The sequence below is a fragment of the Sorex fumeus genome, unplaced genomic scaffold, assembly GCF_029834395.1.
Source record: "Sorex fumeus unplaced genomic scaffold, SorFum_2.1 ptg000006l, whole genome shotgun sequence".
Lineage (NCBI taxonomy): Eukaryota > Metazoa > Chordata > Mammalia > Eulipotyphla > Soricidae > Sorex > Sorex fumeus.
This window is the reverse complement of record NW_026606063.1, coordinates 54616126-54637823: the sequence shown is the minus strand read 5'-3', so window position 1 is coordinate 54637823 and position 21698 is coordinate 54616126. Positions and strand designations below refer to the sequence as shown.

Below are 21698 nucleotides of genomic sequence, written 5' to 3'. Positions count from 1 at the left end.
CCTCCTGATCATGGAAGTAGGATGGGGTTTGAAGGAAACTTAAATGCTCATTGTACCTTTTGTATATGAAAAAGTAATTAGATAGACCTTTGGTGTATGCCCATCTTACCTCTAGTGCTGACTTTTCTGCCTTGTTTTTTGAGACTGGTTTTAGAGGCTTTTGTTTCTGCTCAAAGACTCAGACATCCCTGGGGCCCAGTTGTCCTGTATATCCAGGCCTTCGTGTCTCTCAGTTTGGGATAGCAGTGGATTAATAAAGCTGCTGAGTGTGTCATGTCTTCATGAAGTACTTTTTTCTTAATAGATTTATTTTCTACAGCAGTTTTAGGATCACAGAAAAATTGAATGTCGGGCAGAGAGAGTGTTCTTAATACTCTCAAGGTGTTTCTCTTTTAACAAGTGTTTTCAAGTAGTGCAGCGGCTTATCCTCCAAATGAGAATTCTAGGTAGTAGTGACAGTCAGTGAGGGCAGAGTTTGGGAGTAACCATGGGGAATAATAAGGATGATATTAATAGTGACTGACATTAATGGAGCACTTTCATATGGCAGGCGCTGAACTAAATATATGACAAAGCTCTTAGTTGTGTGGGGTTCCATTAGGATCCACCACTGTGGTGTGAGGGAGTTAAGGACAGTCGCCAGTCCAAGTTCACATAGATAATGACTGACAACATTAAAATTCATACCAGGCAGTCTGATACGGCAACCTGTACTCTTAGCTATTGTCATCATCCTGAAGATCGTTCAGATGGGTGCCTTATAACAGCCAGAACCCTAGCAGGCACAGGTGGGATTCTGGCAAAGATGAAAATTTGGGCTGTCATCTTCAGTCATGGGATGAACGCAGCCACTCTAGGTTGAAGTGCAGTCGAGAATCAGTGAAATTGAAATATCATGACTTCAAGCTCTTCTGTCTGTCTAGTGTCCTGTAGATGTTTCTTGCCGACCTGGTTCATGTAGATGAGACCTGCAGGGTGGGTAGAGGTGGTTGTCACTGTGGGAGAGGGTCCAGAAGTCATGAGTTCTGCTTTAATTATAAGGACATTCTTACTGCCCACCCACAACCCATCTGGGAAATAATCCCCCCTCACCCTTATTTTTGTCTTTACTCATCTTTTGTTGTGGCTTATTCCTGACAGATCCAGTGAGAAGCAAGAAGGCAAGAGAACTGGGGTGTAATAGCCACCTTGGGTACAGAGCAGGGTAGAGGAGGATAGAGTGCATTTGGATAAAAACACAGAAAATGTATTACTCATAGCCTCTTTGAATAAGTGCCTGAGGAATAACCTGGCTGACACTCTGGCAGCTTTGAGATCACTGGGTCTTGAGTCACAGCTGTGTTTAAGGCCATAGGCTTTTGACTAGAAAGCATCTTTCACTTGACCTTGTTATTAATGCGCTTTGATCATTTGAGAATGGGCACTGGTGGAGGGATGGGTACTTGATCATTGTATAACTGAAACCCAAGCACAAAAGTTTGTAAGTCTACAACGGTACCTGATGGTATTTCACTGATATAAATAAATAAATAAATAAATAAGGTAAAGGTAAAGGCCCTCCCGTCGATCGTCAATTTGCTTGAGCGGGCCCAGTAATTGGAGACTTTGTTGTTACTGTGTCTGGCATATTGAATACTCTCGGTAGCTTGCCGGGCTCTCCGAGAGGGGCGAAGGAATCGAACTCGGGTCGGCCATGTTGGCCGCTTGTAAGGCGAACGCCCTACCCGCTGTGCTATCGCTCCAGCAATATAAACAAATAAATAAAAGAAGTTGTATTCATTAGCTTTGCCTTTAGAGTAAAAGCCAGCAATATTTGCAGAAGGTTGGACTCTTCACAATGACTTGTCTGTGTAGTTGGCCAGTTTTTGACTTTGAGTTAACCTAGCATGTGGTATTCCTTTGTGTCTGTACCTGGGCTTTAGGGCATTCATGACCTTCACATACCCCTTTCTCTGATACAAACTTTCTGAAAGTTCAGCATTTTCTCAGTCTCATTAAAATTTAAATTTGCTTTAACAGTGCAGGCCCAGCCATAGCTACTGGAAATGCTTCATTTCCTCATTGTTAATACTGCTTCTGCCTTTGAGGATCTTGACTTGCTGGTAGATGCCTTTGGCATGCCAACAGCAATAAAGGACAGGCAGAGCTTATGGATGCAGATTATGTGCTCACAGATTTTGCAGGCAAAAACTAAGTGGTTATATGAGTGAAGTGGATAATAAGGGTCTTGGAACATCCAGAAATTATCTGGAAGCAGTGTTAATTCACTTACGGCATTTGTGCCTTTTGATTTTGGGGAGACCTTTTACCTCTGATTTCATAGTTTAAAATCCATTTTTATAAAAAAAAATCCAAACAATTTAAGGCTGGTTTAGGATACATACTGACTTGGGTTTGAGCCCTGGAACCACATGGCATCTTGAGCATTCTGGTTGTGGCTTTGGAGCCCTCCAGCACTTCTAGGATGACACTGGTAGTTCTTTTCTTCACAGAACCTGAGAAGAATCACTTTTTCTGGTCCAGTTAACCAAGTATCACCAAATGTAGCCTTTTTGCCCTCTGAGCACTACTGAGAGGTTTCTCATCTCACAATCAAAAAAGAAAGAACAACTTATTTCAGTCACCTTTGCAACCAAAGTATATGTAAAAGACTCAAAAGAATTATCTTATTCTATCAACATGATTTTCTCATGAAAATTCAGTGAAGTTTTGCTCTATTCATTTTTACTATTATGAAGTCAGATTCACTGCATCTTGAATATCCTTTCTGAACATGATTTTGCCATAGGACAGATTCTATGTGGGAAGAAGATTTAGAGGAGACAAGCAGAGTAGAATTAGCCAGGGTTACATGTAGGGACAATGCTTTCCATTGATTTATCTCCTTAGGTAAATATTTGAGATACCTTAGACGTTGACAAGGAGATGAAAAGTTGCATGTAGTTGATATAGAATTCAATATCCTTAGAGTAATCCTGAAATGCACAATGAATTGAATGGCAGGAATAAATATTCAAGTTACTTTATAAAGATCAGAATGCAAATGTATCTTAACACAGGCCAAAATATTAAAGACTCGAAGTATGGGATAAGACTCTATGAAGGAGATATTATTGGTAAATTAATGACATCAGTCACGGTCCTCCCGTTGTTCTTCGATTTGCTCGAGCGGGCCCAGTAGCGTCTCCATCATGAGACTTGTTGTTACTGTGTTTGGCATATCGAGTATATCACGGGTAGCTTGTCAGGCTCTGCCATGCGGGTGAGATACTCTTGGTAGCTTGCCGGGCTCTCCAAGAGGGGTGGAGGAGTCGAACACGGGTCGGCCATGTTGGCTGCTTGTAAGGCAAATGCCCTACCTCTGTGCTGTCGCTCCAGCATTAACGACATCATTCTGGACAATCATGCATTTGTTGTGATGTTTTTACATAAAGATAAAAATTATCTGTTTTGTTAAGCTGAGTGCAGATCTGTTTAAGAGAGTCTTTGTACTTTGCAGAGTTGTGCAAAAGAATCAGTTAATAAGAATGTCTCTCAGATGTTTGTCACTTGCTTACTATTGTTTATCAAGTGGAAACAAGTCTTTGGTGGCCTATTGATGGTTATTATTACTTTGAAACCTGTCAGTCTAGCTGCAAAGTGCCTAGAGAAAATTAAGTTAAAAAGTGGTTGACTGAAATGACTCATGAAGAAGGAGGGGATCCATCAGAATTCATTTGCAATATTTGTCACATATTTTTTTAGAGGATTAGATTTTTTTTTTTAGTTTTCATTTTATAAATTCAAAGTAAGCCCGGCCATTTTTATCCTAATTTAAGAGCTTCACAGGGTGACTTAGGTATTGTTTGGCAGGATTAGACCTCCTGGTAGTGCTTATGGTGTGTTAATATCTGCTACATACAATTGTTAATCCCCTTGGAACTTGATACTTCTGAGAAGAAAAAAAAAGCCCTGAAGAATCATCTAAAAAGATTATATATATATAACATGCATAATTATGTTTATATATATTCATATATATAACACATATTGTAGAGTGTGCATAGTATATAATTGGGTACCAGTTGTAAAGTTACTGGATAAATGCTTTTTGGTACTGTTCTTGACTTGGAGCGATAGCACAGCAGGTAGGGTGTTTGCCTTGCAGGAGGCCAATTTGGCCGACCCAGGTTCAATTCCTCCACCCCTCTTGGAGAGCCCGGCAAGCTACCAAGAATATCTCGCCCACAGGGCGTAGCCTGGCAAGCTACCCATGACATATTTGATATGCCAAACACAGTAACAAGTGTCACAGTAGAGATGTTACTGGGCCTGCTGGAGCAAATTGATGAACAATGGGAGGACAATGACAGTGTATTACTGCATTATAAATAAATAAATAAATAAAATAATTGCATTAAACACAAACAAATTTGACTTATCAGAAATGTTTGAGATGGAAAGGGATAAAGATCATTCCTAAGGGGAACATATTTAAGTGAAGTCCACACAGTATATATACTGCTCCTCTAGTTCCTTGAATATAGAATTAACTCACATGGCTCAGGCTTATATGAGAGTTTTGTGTTGTTTTTGTTCAGATTATAAAATTAGTAATGTGTACCTTCCACATTTAAGTTGCTGTTGTATGTATATTTTATAAAAACAAATAAGACTCAAACCTGGATTTAAGAGTTAGAAGATCACACATGCCTATCATAAAGATGGTAAAAAGGCTTTAAATTGTTACATTTCAAATGCTGCAAGTGAAATCCAGACTTATGATAGTTTTTTAAAGGCATTTTTTACAGTTAGGGCATTAGGAATTGTTTTCATGAAAGAGGAGGTGGTATTCAAAGTGAAACCTAAGTTAAAAGATGGGCTCAGATTATTGTGGAATAGACAGAGGGGACATAGGAACAGTGGAGGACAGATGACATGGGGGAAGGGCCAGGTGTATGAATTTATGTCCTTGGGTTGAAATAATAATGGGACAGAAAAGAAGTCACATGTAAAACATCTTGTAGGAAGGTAGATTTAGGTATATAATGGAAGCTCTTAGATCTTTGAGTTAGGAGTTGCTGCATTATTAATTTGAAAAGTGAGATAAAAGTAGGAATGAGATAATAAGATGTTGCGGCCGCGCAACATCTTATTATCTCATTCCTACTTTGGACAGACTGGCAGGCTACCAAATGTAGCCTGCCCACACGGCAGAGTCTGGCAAACTCCCCGTGGCGTACCCAATATGCCAAATACCAGTAACAATGATGGGTCTCAATCTCCTAACTCTGAAAGAGCCTTGAATATGGCACTTTTTAAAAAAAATCTCAGGGCTAGGACGAAGGAGACCTTACTGGGGCCTGCTCGAGGCAATCGACGAATAACAGGATGGTCGTGATTCGTGAGATAAAACATTTGGAAAGTTTAATCAGATGTACTCAGGTAAGGTATGCGTAAGGTGGACTAGAGAGGACTCGGGCAGTAACAAAGCTATTGTGATGATGTTAATTAGAAATTGTGAAAAATTTTATTCTCTGTGTTTGACATGAAAAAGATAAAATTGGTGTTGAAGACTTCAGATCTTAGTGTATGAGTAACTAGAGAAAGAAAATAAAGTAATGAAGATTTAAATAAAATATTTTATTGAAAAAAATAGTTAAATGGAATTTTTTTTTTTTTTTGCTTAAATAGCACAGCGGTAGGGCGTTTGCCTTACAAGCAGCCAACATGGCCGACCCGAGTTCGATTCCTCCGCCCCTCTCGGAGAGCCCGGCAAGCTACCGAGAGTATTCGATATGCCAAACACAGTAACAACAAAGTCTCCAATAGAGACGTTACTGGGCCCGCTCGAGCAAATCGATGATCAACGGGAGGGCCTTTTGAGACCAGCCAGTATAATAAGAATCTTGAACTCTTTTAATTCTAGTATGATTTACCAGGGAGTTCTTCCTTGGGATGTCAGTTTGGAAGATGCAGACATGAGATTGGAAGGGTGGATCAGTTTCTGAGGAGGGTGTAATTATAGTAGAAATATAGTAGAAGGTGAGGAGAGGCCTTTCCTCAGTGAGGAGGAAGGGAAGGAGGAAAGCATGTATGTGGGTGTGAGGGAAACCAGAATAAAGTTAGTAGAGTGACCATAATCCAGCAAGAGAATTTGTGGTAAGAAAGTATCAAGGAAAATGAAGAATGATAAAAGTTTGTTTAGTTAATTTTGTTGGCTTCCCACCAAAAGCCAGGGTGCGGGAAACTGTGGGGGTCCGGAGAGCCGGAAATAGAAGTCAGTTGTGCTAAGCTATGTCTGCAGATTCTCTGTACCCCTCCTTCCTGCCAAATTTCACCATTGAACATGACTTGGTTATGACCTCAGTTCCTCTTCTGGGAACTCAGGATAAGGCTAAGAAGAAATTAAAGAACCTTTTCTTTGATTAATGCTTTTTAAAAAGATGCTTTCCACTGCATTTAATATGAGAAGTCATGCTTGAAACAAAACTTTAGTGGAACTAATTTATTCAAACCAGGACTGATATGAACATGAGAGATTTATTTGATTTTTCTTGAGCAGATCTAATGTCATGGTAGTTTATCTGCCAGAAGGAGTAGCAGTGTTCTGTAGCTCTGTAGCTTGTAGTTTAGTGTATTGAGCATGATCACGTTGCACTCATGACTAAAGCAGTCTCTTCACCAGGTGCTACTGTCATCAGGAAGCATCATCAGAGTTGAGGTTCCTTGCTCTTGGTTAAGCTCCACAGACTCTAGAACTGTGTGCATCAATCTGTCCAGGTTATTGCTTAAAGAAAAGGTTACTTGAACATATATGTAAGAAAAAAAGAGTCTTTTTTCAAAAAAGATTCTAGTATCTTAATTTTTGGCTATCTTTTTTTTTTATCCAGAGTAGATAACTTTGTATAGGATATTTACCTTTGATTGTTACATGCTTTATAGATAATAGCTCCACAAAGCTATCATCATTTTTAAAATCCTCTCTGGTGTTAGAAAAATATCTTGTACAAATTAATTTTTTCCCTGTGAGACAAAAACAATCTGATTCTCTAATAAAATTAACAGAGACCTAAATAGGCATTAGGTAGACTTTGATCTTGGCTACTAGATAAGCCTTTTCACATCTATGGATAAATGAAAATGGGGGAAATATTCATGGACCACTAAGGCAGAAACAAAGATAATTATTTCTTTTGTGTATCATTTTAAAATATATTATGTAATGAAAATTGTATGTTGAATGGCAGTGACTTTTTTTGGAATACTAGGAACTTTCTGTGGACACCTTTCTTGGTAATGGCAGTTGAGAACAACTTTTCTACCCCTCACTTGTCCCAGACGATAATGTACAATTTATAGTACTTCTTGGAAATGCAGTCCTCTCATTCTTAAATGAGGCTGATGAAACCATTTTCCTTAAAGAAATTTTGAAGAAACGTGTGGCAGCACTTTGAAAAACTTAGCATTAGACAAACATATAGTGCTCATCTTTGGTTAGAAGTCAGTGCATCATCAAGGCTTCCAAAGAGAAATAGGGTGGCAAGATAGGAAGATTTTAAGTTTGAACCATGGCATTTTCTTTTTTTTTTTTTACTGTACATTCGGTTGCATCCAAGTTGATTAGCATATCCTGGCCACTGCCATTTTGAACATCCCTTCAGCAGTTAACCAAGTTTATTTACCAAGATTTCTCTCAGCCTCTCTGTCTCTGTTGCTCTCTCTCTCTGCCTCTCTCTGTCTCTGTCTCTGTCTCTGTCTCTGTCTCTGTCTCTGTCTCTGTCTCTCTCTCTCTCTCTCTCTATCAACATGCCTAGTGGTGTTCAGGGCTTATTCCTGGCTCAGGGATTAGGGATCACCCTTGGTGGGTTTGGAGACCCTATGGGTGCTAGTAATTGAACCCTCACTGGCTTTGTGCAAGATAAGCACCCTACTCACTGTACTATTTCCCCAGCCCCAAGATTTATCTCTTTTATGTCATTCTGCCATATGTGCATGTCTTGGCACTGTAGTAGATCACTTGCATTATAGTTGCATAATCTGTGTTTCATTTTACTTATTTCAGTTTACTCTTACATGCTTACTGATCAAGTATCCAAACACATATAAGGTGTGGAATATGGCTTAGACACTTTTCTTAAAGACTGCCAATTTGGTGAAAATGAGTAAGCTACTTACAGGGTAGAAACAATGCTAAGGATTTGGAGAAAAGTATGTTGTAATTGATATTTAATGTTTGGAGCACTCATTCATGTGCTTTCTGGATATATATATATACATACAAATATGTAATTTTAAAGGTGATGGAGGGTAGAGAGATGAACCACACTTGATGTACTCAGGGCTTTATCCTGGCTCTGTGCTCAGAAGGTCAATATGTGATACCCTGGATTGAAATCTTATCTATCGTTTGCAAGACCAAGTATCTAGCCTGCTGTACTATCTCTGTGTCTCCCTCATGCTTTTGTTTATGAACCATAGTTCTCAGTTGTACAGAGGACTCTACATCGAATGACATGCTGATGCTTTGCTCTTAACTTCTTGTTAGTTTTTACTGTTCTAGCTCCTCTGCCCACTAGGAAAGACCTAATGAAATCAACTCATTTAATATGTACTCATTCTTAATTCAATATGTACTTAGAGAACAGTCATCATGAAATATGTTACATGATTTTGTGGCATTTTAAAGCTAACATCAGACAAGAGAATAAGCCCATTTCATTATAATGAAGAAATTTCACTGTAGTGGAGAAACTTCACATGTCAGGAATAGGACTGTAGAGTGAATTTGAAAGTTGGTATGTGGAGATATGTATTAGCTGTGTTTAGAGCTGTGTAGTTATCCCTCCTATGTGTGAATATGATTCTTTTACTTATTTGGTATTTGAATCACTAAAAAGTATATTATTATGAACAAACTATCTTGGCTTTAGATTTTTTTAATATGATACTATGAATAGGAATACATATTAATTTGGAGATTAATTTCAAGCAGGATTATACAATTAACGTATAAAGAATTATTTCCTCTCTTGAAACTAGATTTTGGAAATGTAAGAATCTTGGTGTAATACAAAATTGGTTTGCCATTCACTTATTTCCATTTCGCTTAGTTTTCCATGATTTCTAAGAGTTTTCTGCCTGAGAAGTCAGGGTTGGGAGATGAAGTGCTGTTAGATAAACTGGTGAAATTCAAGGTCGCTGCCCCAGATAATTAAGAGTTGCTTCAGCTCATTGGAAAATGCTCATCCCTAAAGGTGGCCATCAATAAACAATTCACACATTTAAGGGTTCATTAAATTCTCTGCAGTGTCTGGTAAATAGCAATAGTCATGTTTGTGTGAGTCCACAGCAGGGCCAGGCCTCATGTTCAGAGTCAGATTCAGGAAGGACATCACTGTCTCCCCCTTTCCAGTGTTATGGTTTCAAATAGAGTCGTCACAGGCAAGCTTAAAGGCACAGAGAATGTCTATATTCTGCCAGCACAGTAGCTCACAAATAGAAAATTTAAGTGTTCAGCCACATGTCTCTAAACAGGGTACTTGATTTGCCCACTTCTCCCCTGACTGGATCATTCCATTACTTTGGCAAAATATAAGTACAGCTTCAATTACACTGCTTGGAAAATAAGAGGCGCTTTAGAGAACATTTTTTTCAAGACCACTTAAAGCATTGATTAACAAAGAGACCAGCAGGGACCAAATGAATGCTTAGTTCAGAACAGCACTAGAAATACTGCAAGCAGCACAAAGCAAGTGAAAGTACTTAATTAGAGTGTGTAAAATTTGACCTTTCCTGGGCACTATGGCATCTTGTGGAAATGCAGTATAATCCATAGGCTCAGAGTTCTTGTAGAGACCTCAGCACCCTTAGGATTGCTAATGTCTTGATGCATAAAGGGAGTTAATATCCTGGAGTTCTTTGTCTTATATTCCTGTGTACACTTAAAGAGAGCTCTTAGGAAGTGTTAATCTCCATTAAGTACTAAAGCTTGAATAAGAAATAAATTCTTCTTTAAAATTGAAAGAATGTTGCAAGACATGTAGAAGAATTTACTTCTGGGTATTTGTTCCCTTAGGGTAAAGGAAAATATTGAATAATTGAATTGAATCAGGGAAAGACCTTAAAGACCATAGGATCCCCCTCCCTGCTCATCTTCCCCCTCTCTCTCTTGGAGAGGGAGTGAGGATCTGGAGTGGTTCATGGCTCCATTGGGTGCTGACTGGGCTAATCTTAAGTGTGTTCTTCTAAGTTTATATATATTTGTAGTATGTAGCATGTAGCACTGTCCTCTCCTTGTTCATCGATTTACTCAAGCAGGCCCAGTAACGTCTCCATTGTGAGACTTGTTAACTGTGTTTGGCATATCAAATACATCATGGGTACCTTCCCAGGCTTTGACTCAGCTTAGGAATTACTCCTGACCAGTCTTCAGGGAACTTATGGGCTGCCAGGGACCAAACCTGGGTTAGCTGTGTACAAAGCAAGCACCCTGCTTACTGTACTGTCTTTGCCCCTCATCTTTGTGCTCTTGACTCTCAAATTCTTACATACTGCCTCAGAACTTCAGAACCCACACCTTACTGTATTTTGATATTTTTCTGAATCTGAATATCTGGTTGGGTTGTAAACATGTCCAAAGCCAAATACACAATATTTCCATGCCCCCCAAACCTGCCCCTTGGCCTATTTGACCAATCAGAGTAAATATTGATAACCACCTTTTATATTTTCTATACCCAGAACCCTTGGTTCTTTCTCTGTTTGCCCATCTCACTTTCAATTACATATCAGAACTCAAATGCAAATTTTATTTACTCAAATTTCAAACTTTACCCAGAATCCACGCATATTTTCCTCTATCCTACTTGACAGTCTTAGTCAACATTGTATTTCTCTTGGATTGTTGTAATAGCTCCCTAACTATTCTCTATTCTTATACCCTGTCTCTTGACTGCTCTTCACGCTGTGACTAGAGAGATCCTTTTTTCTATTCATAATCTCTTTGTTGAGTTCTATTTTCTATTCATGATCTTTTAGTTGCATTTCTTCATAACAGCCTGAAAGGTAGGCCCTCTACAGTCCAGCCTCTGCATTCACAAACACACTTTATATTACTTACTACCTTTCAGTTACACTTCTATGATTTCAACTCAGATATGCTGCAAAATGCCCTCCCTTCTATTTTTCACCTTCAGGTGCTTTGCATAGTTCAGTTCTTTTGTCATTCACATCTCTGGCAACACATTACCTATTTTAAGAACTTCTTAGATGTCCTGTACAAAATGACATGGTTAATAGTCTCTTCATTCATAGAATTAACCTTCTTTAGTTATTTCATATACTTTACTGTTATATGATTTAATCAACCAGAGTACTACTGGGTTTTGTGTATTGGGAGGAGAAGAAAGAAGACATATTAAAAGGGAGAGGAGGGCAGGAGGACCAGCTATAGAAAGAACTATACTGGTGCTACTTGACTAAGCATTGTCTTCATTGCCTAAGTTGAACCAGTTATTTATAGAGAAGTTTTATTAGTATAGTAAAAGTTAACTATGATTTATAAGCGAATTGAAGAAAGACTTGATTTTTTAAAAAACTTTATTTTTTTTGGGGGGGGGGCACACACAACAGCACTTAAGGCTTACTCCTGGCTTTGTGCTCAGGGATCATTCCTGGTGGAGCACAGGGGACCCTGGGTCAGCGACATGCAAGGCAAGATGCCTTATCTGCTGTACTCACTCTGGCCTTGATATTTTTAATTTATGGTTCATGACTTTGAATTTTCACTGAGAGGCTTACATAGGTTAAGCAGCTTCCTGATTCCTTTGTTATTCAAGTCTCTCTGTCCCTGACCTCTGTGTGTCTGCTGTTGTCACCTACTTACAGCTAAGACTGTAAGGTAGGCTCTCTTCATTGATGAGGATTATTAGCAATTTGTAAAAATGAGCATATTTTGCGTGGAACTGGAAGTGTGATGCTAAGTGAAAAAGTCTGAAGGAGAAAGATAAATACCAGATGATCCGACTCCTCTTTATATAAAGGACTAAAGCAAAGGAATAGTAGGCAGTGCACAATTTGAAGAAAACAACAACAAAAACCTTTTAGACACAGATAGTAGAACAAAGGATACCCCAATAGATGAGAAAGAGAAGGGAGTTTTGGACAAAGTGCAGGGATATTGGCACCTTGGTGAGTCTGGTAACCCTAGAATAAAATATTTACATTTTTATAAACCAGTGTTACCTCAGTAATGAAAAATTAAAAGGAAAAAACTGATACTTGAGAAACATTAGCAGTTAATTAAGGCTTTCTACTGCTGTATCAATAGGATGAAATAGTGTTACTATTAAGAAGTTGAGTATCGTTTTCTATAAATAACAAGTGATTAGCTGTAAGGCCAATTCTCAACTGAAAAACAAGGTAAGATTTTTCTATTTGTGAGCATCCATGTGCTTGCACACATGAAGACAGCTTTATTATTTAAGAAATACAATATAGAGATAATATAGTATGTAATTATGGACAGGGAATATATGTTCATGGGCCGGGTTTGTGATATTTCCAACTGAGAAATAGAAGCTGCTCAAAATGGAACAATTTTTGCTAGTCCTAAAAATAGAGATGAACTCCTCCCCCTCCACCTCCTAGACCCTACTTTGCTGCCAGTTCTCACCATCTCTGGCCAAGGCTTCAGACCAGGATTCAAGCCAGCTTCCTAGGCAGATCTCTTTAACAATGAGGACTGCTGTTCCCTTTATTTCCCCCCAAAACTTAGATATGTAAAAAGACCAGTTAAACCAGTTGGGAATAGTAGTGTTTTAATGTGCTTTTTTAATGCAAAGTATAGACCTAAATCATATTAACTAGTTTTTTTTTTTTTAAATCAGTATAGTGTTATTTTTTTTTTCTCGGAAGGGTAATTAGCGTGTTCATCACAGCACACAAACCCTCATGTTCGTTCTGGCAGGAGCAAGATGAGACCAATGTGGAACACCAACATAGATCAGGCATGCTGATGAACCCCAGGTAGTGGGAGTGGAGGAGATGGAGAGGTTAAATAGTCTTACTGAGCACTTACAGCTCTCGAAGTATAAAAAGGTAAAGGTAAAAGGTAAAGGCCCTCCCGTTGATCGCTCGATTTGCTCGTGCGGGCCCAGTAACGTCTCCATTGGAGACTTTGTAGTTACTGTGTCTGGCATATCGAATACTCTCGGTAGCTTGCCGGGCTCTCCGAGAGGGGCGGAGGAATCGAACCTGGGTCGGCCATGATGGCCTCTTGTAAGGCGAACGCCTTACCGCTGTGCTATCGCTCCAGCCCTCGAAGTATAAAACTGGCTGTATATTATATAGTCAAACTCCAAAGGCCACAAACAAGACCCATATTTCACTATGATTTTTGGAGAATGTGATTCAGTATAATTCAAAACTATTTTTGAACTCTCTCTAGGATTACATTTTAGACTTTGGCCAATTAGGTTTATAGGTCTATAATAGAACTATTTTAGGTTTATAATGTAACTGTCACGATTCAGAAACATCTGGAATTTCTCCATGAACATAATTTATAGACACAGACTAATTGGATAGTTGTGTTAGAGCTAGTGATATTTGATATAAAGTTTGATAGACTCAGAAAGGCTGTGGCAACAGACAATTTTAAGGCTATATCTCATAGTTTAAATGTTGATTTTGTTGACTATGATAGCATCTGATGCCTTGATGCCATATATGCTATATATACAATTTAAAAAATATCTTTGATCCTTTTGTGATTCATAGTGTAATAATTGGGTGGGGGCATGTACCTCCGTTAAACATTGTTACATCAGTACCTTACCTGTCTGATATGAAAAATATCTTAGATATACACTTCAGGTAAAAAGATTCAATATTTTTAGAAGATTTACATGTTTTTCCCCAGGCCAACACTGTTTCTAAGTTTCAAGCATTTTAAAGAATTTATATATATATGTATATGTATATATATGGAGTGATAATCAGTTATTCTGATGGATCATTGAGGATAAAGAACTAAAATGCAGAGGCAGGTTCACATTTGTGGGGACTGAAATATAAAATTTTGTGTGACCTCTTAAAGGAAAATAAATTAGTTATAAATGGGTATTTAGAAAAAGAATAGTCCTCACAAATTACAGTTTTAAAATGATAAATACTACCATTGTCATAATCTGTCCCCCAAATTATGTAACATCTTTATTGCTTTTTTTATTCATTTTTTGTATAAACACTTTTGGCCGTAAAATCTATGATCATTTTATACAACAGTTTTAAATACTTTATTCAGAGAGATTAGAAAGATAATCATCTTCCTTCTATCAATTTTGATTGGATTTTTTATGACTAGTTTAGAAAAAATAGTGCTTTTGTTAGCAGTGTCATATGTTTTTGACATTGCTTTCAAGTTTAGGAAACTCAATGAATTTTTCATTGACTGTAAATATCTTTTTTTTGTAGGATTAGAAAGACGTTTGCATTGATTGATTTCTGGCTTTGCACATTTACTGCAAGCATTTTTCCCCCTTCCCCATTGCTTTTTTTTTTTTTTTGATGCTGGCCAATGTAGGGCACATTTGTTTTATAAACTCTTACCCTTCATTTTTGTGTTATGTTGCAAGAAGAATTGGCAACAGTGTCTGACAGTAGAAATCACACTTAAATCACACTTAGAAATCACTCCTTTAGCTGACCTCTACTAGTACTCTACCTTTCATGAAAGTACTACTAAATCTTTTAACTCTACTTGGACCTCAGCTGTCCCTTATTTAGGTCCCTAGATAATAATGCTCACAGACATTATTACCTAGTACCTGCTACTGATGTGGATATATGAGGTTGAATAGGTTGAGTTGAAGGAAGCAATTTTAATGTCCCTGGTAATAGATCTCACTTTTTCAGTATTTACAAAAACATCTCTGTGTGAATACATTGCTCTGATTTCTCTCAAGTCCTTGGAAGAGACTTGTGCAAGTCCTAAACTTTAGCTTCATTATTGTTGCAGTAAATCTGCCTTTGCTAATAGGTATTGATGATTCATCAAATCCATCACTGAAAGTGCTCACCAGAGAAAAGGTAGCGCACTTTCCCTACCAACAACTCCAATCCCCAGGGTCACATTCAGTTCTCACAATTTAAGCTTGTGATTTAGAATCTCTTTGTATTTAATTGATACTGTCTCACTACTCCCATTAGCATTATCTTCCTCCTCACTAAAAATGCATGGAGAATGAAAGCTCTTTTTTTTGTTGTTATTAAAATCGGGTATGCAAATGACAGGCTGACTCCAGCTTGTGATGTTAACACCCCCATTCATTCCCTTAGGTTGTCAGATGATCCATTCACTACATGAATGACACTTTTCCCACATTAGCTTTGTGGATGATTTTTCATTTACGTTCGACTAGGAGTATGTGTGCATATTATTTGGATTGCTGTAAGGAGACCTTTTTGTTAAATGTTTCTCAGTAACATCATTGTTCCACTAAATGATGTCAGAATTGTTTTGTGCAGAAATAACCTGTCTAGTATGATCCACTTGAATTTAACGCACTGCAGAAATTTGAATAAATTGGCAGATAAATAAATGCATACACGTGTTTATGGTGATCTGGATTAACCCTCCCCGCCCCCCAGTTAGTTGTAGATTTCAGAAAAACTGTTTTAGCTTTATAAAAAACCTACAGAACTGTCAACTAACATTTCCTTAAGGATTGTTCGGGAGATTTGACAGTAGTAATAGCACTGTAGCACTGTCCTCCCATTGTTCAACGATTTGCCCGAACAGGTACCAGTAACAATTGTGAGACTTGTTGTTACTGTTTTTGGCATATTCAGTACATTACAGGGGGCTTGCCAGGCTTTGCCATGCAGGCGAGATACTCTTGGTAGCTTGCCGGGATCGAGAGGGGCGGAAGAATTCAACCCAGGTCAGCCATGCAAGGCAGACTCCTTACCCGCTGTGCTATCGTTCCAGCCAGATGGTAGTAATACCTTGAAAAATTAGTTTGCTCTCCCAGTAATACCGTAGGTATCATTGAAGGTTTATTTTCCCTTCTAATTTTTATTTAGGCACCATGATTTGTAATATTGTTAGAAACATTTTAGACATACCGGGCATATAGTATTCCAACTCTACGCCAACAACCAGGTGTCTACAACCAATGTCCAACCCCATCCCTTATGCCCCTCCCCTGACTCCTTGGTAAACTCGTTCTGTAGTCAGATTCTCAGATTCTATTGCCATTGGTCATCTGTTATTCCTTTACTGCACCCATTTATCACCCAATATGAGAGAAATCATTCTGTATTTGTCTTATGATGCAGATGTAATGCAGATGAGGGTGGAAGCAGTGGTAACTGGTCCCTGTGTTCCTTCGAGATTTTCAGGTTCTTCAATATTTTCAAGAATGAAAGTATTGCATAATAATGATGCTCAGACTCAGAGTTGGAAAGTAGAAAAGTTTATTGGGAAATATAAGACAAAGGAAAAGGAGCTCTGGGATGGGAGGAATTTAGTATAGGACTAAGTTAAAAGTAAGGGTGTTTTGTGTAAGCCTTTTTTAAAGGCTCTGTGATCAATAGAATTTCTTATCAATTGACAAGTGTTACCAAGGATGCAAGGAGGTTATAGGCAAAGGCCCTTCCCACAGATCCTTTTAGGTATAAGTGGAATCTTTACATTTCTTATCAATTAACAAATGTTACAGAGGATCTAAGGAAGTTACTGGTTTATCCTTCTAACCATTTGCCACAGGCATTGTGATCTCCTGTGAGCCCAAGTTCCAGGGCAATTTATGGTCCTTTGGAATTCCTGGGACCTTAAGACAGGAAATTGGGAATGAAGTTTGTGTTGGGTCAATTGGGGAGAGATACAGCATCTAGCAAGAGAGAGGTGGCACTGACAAGGGGAAACTGAGGCTGCCTCCTTCAGTAGTCTCTAGTTTCATCCAAAATGAGATGAGGTACATGATCTCATTATTTTTTCATAACCAAATAGTATTCTTGGTGTATATATATGTACATATATATATACACCAAGAATATATATATATATATATATATATATATATATATATACCAAGAATATATATATCACAGTCCTCCCATTGTTCATCGATTTGCTTGAGCGGGCCCAGTAACATCTCCATCATGAGACATGTTGTTACTGTGTTTGGCATATTGAATACGTCACGGGTAGCTTGCCAGGCTCTGCTGTGCGGGCGAGATACTCTCAGTAGCTTGCCAGGCTCTCCGAGAGGGGCAGAGGAATTTAACTCGGGTCGGCCATCTTGGCCGCTTGTAAGGCAAACGCCCTACCAATGTGCTATCGCTCCAGCCCATATATATATATATATAAAGATGTCTTTATCCAGTCATTTGTTTGTGGGCACTTGCTTATAATTACTGTATCACTGTATCACCATCATCCCTTTGTTCATCGATTTACTTAAGCGGGCGCCAGTAACATCTCCATTCGTCCCAGCCCTGAGATTTTAGCAGCCTCTCCTTACTTGTCTTTCCCAACATATTTGAGGTTCTTTCAGGGTCAGGGGAAAGAGACCCATTGTTGTTACTGTTTTTGGCATATCGAATACTCCATGGGTAGCTTGCCAGGCTCTGCCATACATTGCTTATAATAAATAATACATTTATTTTAAAGAAATTTTAAAGATTTTTGTGACAGGTCTCCTTCCTTTCTTACCCCCACCCCAACCCCAACCCTCCAATTCAGTTATGTGACTCCATATGGAGTCTGGAACCACATTTTGAGGAATTTGGTTAGAGACAGGCCATTGTCATTTTGGTTTCCTTACCCCTGTCAACCTCTTTCTATTCATCATTCTACCATCAAAGGATTGGGCCAATCAGGAATTGTTTGATGCAGAGTAACTGTGCCTGGGAGGTGAGACACAGTGACAAGGGCAGACATTTCCTCTGTGTCTCCTGAGAATAGAAGCTCAGATTAGAAAGCTAAATCATGAGCTTGACAGCATCAGATATAGTGAAAGATAATAAGCTCGGGACAGAAATATATTAGCCACTGGTTATTCCTTTCTGTGGCAGGCTTTGCATGGGGGCAGGGAGAGATATTTTTTAAATAATAACATCACTAATTACTTCATAGGGCACTACTATCATGTGGCTATCTAAATCTTACTGCTTCTCAAAACCTCCATCTACTATTTCTGCCTCATTGGGTATCAGGACTTCAACATATAGACATTGAGTGGGAATGATTCCATAGTGCGTAACACTTGGTAAATGGCATAGAGTGACTCAGTATGTCTCTTCATTAAAATAACTTTGCTGGGAAGGGACCACTGTTAGTTATAGGTAGCATTTTAAAAGATAATCAGTTATACCAGGTATTAAATTATCATATGCATCAAACGCCTATATAGTAAATGAATTTCTTCTCTTAAGCTATGTTTTTATCATCTTGTGCCTACATAACATGGAAAAGTGTGAAAAATGGAAATTCGGACTGAACTTTATGTATTACCTTATACTGAGTCTACGTAACATTTTGACTAATAGAAAAATCTATGTAGATTCCAGTTCAGATTGCCTTTAGGCTGATGGTTGCTTGATGTGATATTTTACAGAGTTAGATGTAATACTTATACTTTTCTCTTAATAGTTCCCTTTCTTCCTTATTTATTTATTTAGTTTCATTGACCTTCCCTCCTTCTCTCTCTTCTTTCTTTTTTCTCTTTTGTCTTTTCCAGTGGTTTTCAAAGACCCCAGGGCCTCTCCTGGTTATACTCAAGCCCAGAGGTATGGGTCTGTGGGTCAGTTCTTCAATCTGCAGATGCTGTTTTGACTCAGCAGTGCTGGGGGTTAGTAACGCTACACTGAGCAGTACTGGGAATCAAACTTCGAGCCTCTTATTTAAGTCATTTGCTTCAATCCAGTGAGCTATCTCTCTGGCATGAGAATTTTCATCATGACTTTTATGCTGAGTTTTAACTTTGATGAGTTAAATTTTGTTTTCTTATTTTCACTCAAACAGAATGTACATTGATTTTCATTTCTGGGAAGTAGGAGGCAAAAGCTCACTGAAAGACTGCTGTGAAATCTGCCTTTTTAGATCGAGTTTTGCTATTAAAGAGTAAAGAGTATGGAACAATGAGTCAAGGCTGGAACAATAATATATCACTGCTGGGTATGGCCCAAAACCCCCAAAAGTAAGTCAGAAAGATTAATATCTGAAAAGCTAGTCTCATGATGCTTCCTCATCCTCGCTAAGTGTCCTGTTTAAATTTGTTTCATGAAAGAAAAATATCACCTTCATCAAGTTTAGTCAGACTATGATAGCTTTGAGAGAATTTCTCACTAAATGAAACATCTCTGACAATCTCCCTTCTTATATTTCTATTAGGTAAGTTTAGTTAGGAAACTTGTATTTTCATATTTTCCTTTAATGTATTTATTTGAACATGTTTAAATATTCTATACTCATTACTAACTCTGATTTAGTGGCATCTATTACATTACTTATAATTCTTTAGTAGAGATTTTGTGTAGTCCAGGAAAATGCCTGGATTGAGAATCAAGATTATGAACCTGGGAACATTTATTTTCGTGCTTTGTACCTTGTTATTGACTTTTGGTTTGCTGCTTTTTAAAAATAATTAGAGTGTCCGGGATTATTTTAAATTGAAAATTGATGTGCACATGAATTGTAGAGGTAAAGTAGGCATCATCTGCTTTAGAAACAACATTACAACAATCAACCAACCTCCCTCCCACTCTCCCTCCCTCCTTCCCTCCCTCCCTCCCTCCCTCCCTCCCTCCCTCCCTCCCTCCCTCCCTCCCTCCCTCCCTCTCTCCTTCCTTCCTTCCTTCCTTCCTTCCTTCCTTCCTTCCTTTCTTCCTTCCTCTTTCCTTTTCTTCTTTCTTTCACATCCAGAAGTTCTCAGTGCTTACTCCTGGAGGTCGTTGGAGGACCTTGTGCAGTGCCAGGAATCAAACTGGGGTAGGCCACACGCAAGGTCTGAGCCTTAATCCTTGTATTATCTCTTCAATTACTGGTATGTATTCTTTAATGAGTAGGCTCATTAATGTCTTTGACTCAATTTAAATATTAGTTTACTTTCTTACTGAGGTTTTTTTTTCCCTTTTGCAGTAATATTTATTGAGACACCATGATTTACAAAGGTGTTCATAATAGCATTCTTACATCATTCTAATACCAACCTCGCCACCATTATCCCTAGGTTCCCTCCCACTCCCTCCCACCCCCTCCACTACCCACTTGGCACATAAATATTATATTCCATATAACTTGGTCTAATAAAACTTAAAGGAATGGGAAATAGAGTTATCAGAAAATTAATCAACAAAAGTCAATTTGTGATAATGAATTGTGATTTTTTTTGGTGGGGCATGGGGCACACGTGCTCAGGGTTTACTCCTGGCTCTGCACTCAGGCATCGCTTCTGGAGGTGTTCAGGGAACCATATAGGATGCAAAGGTTTGAACCCAGATTAGCTGCAAAACAAGGTGCACTCTGCCTGCTGTACCATGTTTCCAACCCCAAATTATGACATGCTTTCAATCATTCTTAATCTAGTAGAGGGTAATCACATGCACCATTAGTCAGTATCATACTCAGTGACACATTATCAGAAGTTTCTCCTGTTATTTAAGAGTTCTATTAATGCTTCTTGCAAAACTGGTTTCAAGGCTATGTATTCCCTATGCTGTTGCCTTTCTGTGAAGCTTTGTATAGATCCTTCAACTGTGAATAATAATCTAGTCAGATAGAATATTCTTGGTGAGATGTTAATTTTGTTGAGCTTTTGCATTATATCCTTCCATATTCTTTTGGCTCATAGCATCTCATTTGATAGACCTGCTGTATTTTCTTTTGAATATAAGTTTCTTTCTTGATCTTGCTGCTTTCAATATTCTGTCTCTGTCTTTGGATTTTGTCATTTTGAGTATAATGTACCTTGGAGTTTTCCTAATTGGCTCTATTTTCACTCAGACTCTTTGGGCCTCTTGTTTCTCTGTTCCTATAATCCATAACTCTGAAAGTTCTTACCAGTGATTTCTTTAGCTAATATTTCTTCATAACATTTGCTTTTCTGCTCTTCAGTGGGGCCAGAGCTATAGCATAGCAGGTAGGGCATTTGCCTTACACGCAGCCGACCTGGGTTAGATTCCTCTGCCCCTCTCAGAGAGCCCGGCAAGCTACTGAGAGTATTCTACCTGCATGGCAAAGCCTGGCAAGCTATCCTTGATGAATTCGATATGCCAAAAACAGTAACAACAAGTCTCACAATGGAGATGTTACTGGTGCCCGCTTGAGCAAATCAATGAACAATGGGAGTACAGTGCTACGGCACAGTGCTCTTCAGGGACTCCATTGATTCTTGTATTGTTCCTCATCCCATGCTTCTCTATGTTCATTTCTTCTCAGGCTGTTTTCTACCTAGTGGTTTTCTCCTTTTCATCTTGGAGCTTCTCAATCTTTTGTGCAGCTTCTGCTATTCTGCTGTTCAGAGCTTCTATTGACTTTTTTTTATATCACCTACCATGTTCTTTATTTCTGACTGCAGAAATTTTATTTTTTTTTAAATTTTGACTCATACGTTCTTGTGCTTTGCTGAATACCTGAAATATCATTTCTTTGAACTCATTGAACATTCTCATCATAGTGTCACTAAAGACATTGTCTGAGAATTTACTGG

General features: G+C 38.4%; 1 protein-coding gene and 1 pseudogene across 5 annotated transcripts in view; both read left to right on the top strand.

Moving 5' to 3' along the window:
* The window catches only part of CCDC85A (coiled-coil domain containing 85A), a 205864-nt gene that overhangs the window by 76180 nt on the left and 107986 nt on the right, over window positions 1–21698 (top strand). The window lies entirely within an intron of this gene.
* Window positions 13743–13829, top strand: LOC130038482 (uncharacterized; annotated as a pseudogene).